At 36.8% G+C, this 5,934-nt stretch overlaps 1 non-coding gene across 1 annotated transcript; it reads right to left on the bottom strand.

Annotated features, from left to right (window-relative positions):
* Nucleotides 1-213: 213 nt before the first annotated feature.
* On the bottom strand, nucleotides 214-286 carry TRNAF-GAA (transfer RNA phenylalanine (anticodon GAA)). The gene has a single exon. It is a non-coding gene; the product is annotated as a tRNA-Phe (tRNA).
* Between the last annotated feature and the right edge of the window lie 5,648 nt (nucleotides 287-5,934).

Raw genomic sequence — 5,934 nt, 5'->3', positions numbered from 1 at the left:
AATCTTTAGTTTGACACTCTCCCAACTGAACTATCCCTGCTAACATTAAAAATAAAAATTCATAAGTAAAGCTATTTCCAATAATTCATTATATTTTAAAAAGAAATAATAATCAACTAAACTATAAGGTGCAATGAATGCAGATAACATAAAAAATTAATAATCACAAGTTTTAGATTGAATAGGCAAGTTAATTATGCAATGTGAACCAAGTGCGGTGAACGTGGATCGAACACGTGACCTTCAGATTTTCAGTCTGACGCTCTCCCAACTAAGCTATCCCCGAAATCATTAGATATGAAAATTCATCAGTAAAGATATTTTCGCTGATTCATTGAGATTTCAAAAGAAATAATGACTAATTTTTTTATTGAATAGTTAGGTTATGCGTTTAGATTCTGGGTCTCCTAACCTCAGATTTCTTCAAAATTCGAGAGCAATCCTCCACCATTTCTAAAAATTTGACATTTTCTCGGGTTTTCTCAATTTTAACCCCATTCCAGACCGATTCTCATAGAAAATCTTATGGTTTCAGAAACTAGACACAATAACGAGTACGTGGGAGGAAATTTGAAGTAATTCAGATAGTGGAAGCTCAAGAATGGACGTCCCAAACGTCGACGACGAGGCAAGTAGCCACCTTGGACTTTTTGTTAAGAAATACTTGTAGAAATTGCTTAGATTTTCATATGAACCCTAAACCAAGTATGAATTAAGGATATATAAAGAAAAACCCAAAGAACCATGAGTTAAGACCCTGAACCGATCAAATAGCTCGAGATTTAATTAACGTTAAAATTGATGGTGTTAATATAACACATGCAGAAGCAATTTGGATCTTAGGCACTTTTAGAACATCAATTATAGTAAATAACTAGCATGTTTCATAAGTATTAAAACTTAATGAGTTTAGATACTAACCTTTTGTAGTTCAAACTCCTTTTTCCTCACGAACCGGTTTCGTACCACCACTAGTGTCTTCTCCACTATCCTCCGGCCTTAGAACGGGATTGTGGAATCCGGTGAGTGACTAAACTTGGGAGGGATTTTGTATATATGAAGAGAGTGTTTGTGAGAGGTTTTTTCTCAAGGTTTTTCACCAAGAAGAAGACCTTCCATGTACCATGATTACTCTATTTAAAGAGTCATGTTTGCATGTTAATGCAAATTTGAGTTCACCAAATTTTGACACTCAAAATTCCACTCAAACTTGTGGGGTTTATTTGGCAAGCAAGAAAGTTTGGTTAAAACCAAATTTTGACACCTCAAAATTCCACTAACATGTATTTTTCTATTAAATGAAGTCAACATTTTGACTTTCTTCATTTTAATTCAACAATTAATTTGAATAATTAATTTCAAATTAAAGTAACATTAAAGGATTAATTAAACTATTTAATTAATATTTAATATTAATTCAAATGTCAATCTCAATCAATTCCGACACATAATTGATTAAGATATTTAAATCTTATTTAAATATCTCATATTCTCTCTTCTTGTTTAATTCGTAAATAAAACAAAAATGCGGTTAAATATATCGTATATATGTAGCGCATATTCCCTAATTTGAATTTGAACACTTCGAACTCACTCGTCACACTGTTCTATGGTTTAGTCCGATATGAGCTAGCATAGGGACCTAATGGACCTATAGATCATGGGCTCCAACAATCCAAGATTAACAGGTTAAACTCATTAACCTAGTTCCAACATTCGTTAACTACTAGGACACTCCACTATAGCCTAGTAGTTGCACTCCCTTCACTATAGATATATTTCTGTCCATTTGATATAACCATGATTAGTAAGTCGATCCATCACAGGTTGTTCGTAACTAGACCTGGGTCAATTTACCGTTTTACCCCTAAAGTTACTTCTTGTTCCTTATGTCTCACTGATCCTCTAATGAACAATTGGTTTGTGGTCCAACCAGTAAATCGAATCCCTCTAAGGCCAATGAGAGGGTGGGGCCCCTTGTTCAAGACCTGGAGTCAGTGCTTAAGGGAACTACCTCTCTTCTATCCCTAAAAGTGGGTAGGAGTGAATTCCATCTTGCACCCCACGTCCCCAACCATTCACCCAGTTTTACCCCTGAAGTGGGAGGCCTATTGAGTTGGCGAACTAGAGCCACTCTCACCCATGCAAATCTAAGGATTATTCCGAATAAACAGGAGTTCATGGTTAGCTCAGGATTAAAATCGAGTTACCTAGGTTATCGAATGAAAAGAAAATCAGTCTCAACAGTAAACGACATTATAAAGTGAGAGTGGTTTTCTTCATGGTCCGATCTTATACAATACTCATTGCATAGGACGCCCCCACTCACATGTCTCCACATGTACAATTTAGTGATCACATTGTTTATATCATATACAAAAGTGGGCCGCATCCATAGTGTCCCCAGAATAAGGTACTCAGCCTTATCCTTATACTATAGATCATTTTGACTATATACTTGAACTTGATCCACTCTTATGTCTCTACATATAGTTCAAGTAATCACACTATAGCCAGAGTGTTCTTAGTTTATTCTATTTAGATTAATGATCGTAAAATTCACTTTATTCAATAACAATCTTTACTGAATAAACAACAATAATAACTTTATTGAAAATAGAATATCTTTTTGTTTACAAACTATGAGTTTTAGGACATAAAACCCAACAAACTCCCACTTGGACTAAAACTCTAGTGGGGTTTTATAACGTTGAGTAGAGAGAAATACAATAAACTAGGGCATCACATACTCATGTCATTTCTCCCACTTGCCCTAGATTACATAACTCGTAGTCCTAGACTCACTAGGTGCCCTTCAAACACTTTAGCCGTGAGGGGCTTTGTAAATGGATTAGCAATGCTGTGCTCTGAAGCTATCTGTGTGACGATCACATCTCCTCGTTGCACAATCTCCCTTATGAGATGATATTTGTGCTCAATATGTTTTCCTCGCTTATGGCTTCTTGGTTCTTTTGAATTTGAAACTGCTCCACTGTTATCACAATAAAGAGTGACGGGAAGATGCATATTTGGAACGACTTCCAAATCAGTTAAGAACTTCCTAAGCCATACAGATTCTTTCGCTGCTTCACAAGCAGCAACATACTTAGCCTCCATGGTGGAATCAGCAATGCAACCTTGCTTTATGCTTCTCCATATTATTGCTCCTCCGTTCAGAGTGAAGACAGATCATGATGTCGATTTTCTCGAATCTACTTCGGTCTGAAAATCTGAGTCAGTGTACCCTGTAAGGATCAGATCCTTAGCACCGTACATTAGCATATAGTCCCTCGTTCTCCTAAGATACTTGAGGATATTCTTAACGGCAGTCCAATGAGCACGTCCTGGATTGGACTGATATCTGCTGACAATTCCCACAGCATAGCATATGTCGGGTCGGGTACATAGCATGGCATACATCAGACTGCCGACCGCTGATGCATAGGGAATGTGTCTCATATCCTCAACTTCTTGAGGTGTCTTAGGACTTTGTTCCTTCGACAAATTAACTCCATGCCTGAAAGGTAATAATTCTTTCTTGGAGTCCTACATCTTATATCGAATCAACATTTTGTAGATGTACGATGCCTGAGACAATGCTAGTGTTTTGTTCTTGTGTTTCCGAACAATTTGGATTCCAAGAACAAACTGAGCCTCTCCCAAATCTTTCATTTGGAATTGTGTCGCTAGCCAATGCTTAATGTCAGTCAGAAATCCCACATCATTTCCAATGAGTAGGATATCGTCAACGTACAACACCAGAAAAGCTACTGTAGAGTTGACTATCCTTTTATAAACACGAGGTTCGTCAACATTCTGTTTAAAGCCATAAGATTTGATCGCAGTATCAAACTTTATATTCAAGGATCGAGATGCTTGCTTCAACTCATAAATGGATCTTTTAAGCTTGCAAACCCTTTGCTTGTGATCCTGTTCAATGAACCCCTCTGGTTGAGCCATATAGATACTCTCTTCAAGATTTCCGTTTAGAAAGGCTATCTTAACATCCATTTGCCAAATTTCATAATCATAAAATGTGGCAATAGACAAGAGTATTCTAATCGATTTAAGCCTAGCAACGGGAGAGAAGGTTTCTTCATAGTCAACCCCCTCTCTTTGGGTATAACCCTTTGCTACTAGTCGAGCTTTAAAGGTCTGTACCTTACCAGTTTAGTCTCATTTCCTCTTATAGATCCATTTGCAACCAATAGGTTTTACCCCATCTGGTTGATCTACAAGTTCCCAGATTGAATTGAAGTACATTGACTCCATTTCAAGATTCATGGCTTTAATCCACAGATCTCTATCTTCATCATTCATTGCCTGTTTATAGGTCAATGGATCCTCAATGCCATCATCAGGTATGATGACTTGAGTTTCTGCTAAACCCAAGTAACGATCGGGTTGAGTTATAACCCTCCCACTACGTCGAGGCATTCTCAACTCTTGAGAAGGATGTGATTGACCAGAAGTGTCAGCTCCATCAACAACTCTAGTTGAAGGACCAGCTTGATCAACAACTCTCGTTCTTTTATCAGTAGCTTCTTTAGAAATCTCACTTAATACTAGTTTGCTACGAGGTTGATGATTTCTTACGTGGTCTTCCTCTAAGAATGTAACGTTTGTTGATACAAACACTCTATTTTCTTGAGGGTCATAAAACAAACCACTTTTCGTCTCTTTGGGGTATCCTACGAATAGACATAATTTTGAACGATGTTCTAATTTCTTGGGGTTTTGCAACAACACGTGCTGGACACCCCCAAATTCTGAAGTGACGTAAACTACCTTTACGCCCTTTCCATAACTCATAAGGTGTTTCTGAAACACTTTTAGTAGGAACCATGTTCAAAATGTATGTAGCAGTCTCCACTGCATATCCCCAAAACGGATCGGATAATTGAGCGAAACTCATCATAGACCAAACCATGTCTAATAGAGTTCTATTTCTCCTTTCTGATACACCATTTTGTTGAGGCATACCAGGGGCTGAGAGTTGAGATCTTATTCCATGTTCTATCATATAGTCCTGAAATCTTAAGTCCATGTACTCTCCTTCTCGATCTGATCGAAGTGTTTTAATAGTTTTACCTAATAGATTCTCAACCTCAGTCTTATACTCTCTAAATTTTTCAAGAGCTTTGAACTTGTGATGCATTAGGTAAAGATAGTCTCATACCTTGAATAATCATCAATAAAACTGATGAAATATTCATACCCTCCTCGTGCTTTGACATTCATTGGACCACAGAGATCTGTATGCACGAGTTCTAAGGTTTTTTTGGTTCTATAACCTTTTTCGGAAAATGACCGTTTAGTCATTTTACCCTCAAGACAAGACTCACATGGAGGTAAAGAGTTGTCTTCTAACTCATTTAGAAGTCCTCTTTTAACCAATCTCTCAATCCTATTGAGATTAATGTGGCCTAGTCTTAAGTGCCAAAGATAGGTATTAGGAGAAATCTTTTGTCGTTTATTTTGAGTTTCAGCTGTTTTGAACATCTCGGTATTTAAAATAGCTTTTGTTTCGCTCGGTTTTAACATATATAAGTTGTTTTCTAGTTTTGCAGAACAAATATGAATACCTCTTTTGCAAATGAACACTTCATTGATTTCAAAAGATACTTTATACAATTGTTCTAACAAACAAGAGATAGATATTAGATTTCTTTTCATTTCAGGAACAAAAAGTACATTATCTAATATATGAATCTATCTCCAAAAAACAACTTTAAATTTCCTACTGATCTTGCTGAGACAACCTCTCCTGTTCCAACCCGTTGTGTTATCTCGTCGTCCGCAAGCATTCTCCAGGAGCTAGTTTCTGGTAAAAGAACAAATATGATTAGTCGCCCCTGAATCTAGTATCCAAGTGGAGTTGTCATACTCTACTAAACATATGTCTACAACGAGTAAATCATATTTACCTTGTTG

The sequence above is a fragment of the Cucurbita pepo genome, chromosome 16 (assembly GCF_057944985.1).
Source record: "Cucurbita pepo subsp. pepo isolate OVF chromosome 16, ASM5794498v1, whole genome shotgun sequence".
Classification (NCBI taxonomy): Eukaryota; Viridiplantae; Streptophyta; class Magnoliopsida; order Cucurbitales; family Cucurbitaceae; genus Cucurbita; species Cucurbita pepo.
This window is presented reverse-complemented; position numbering and strand designations above follow the sequence as displayed.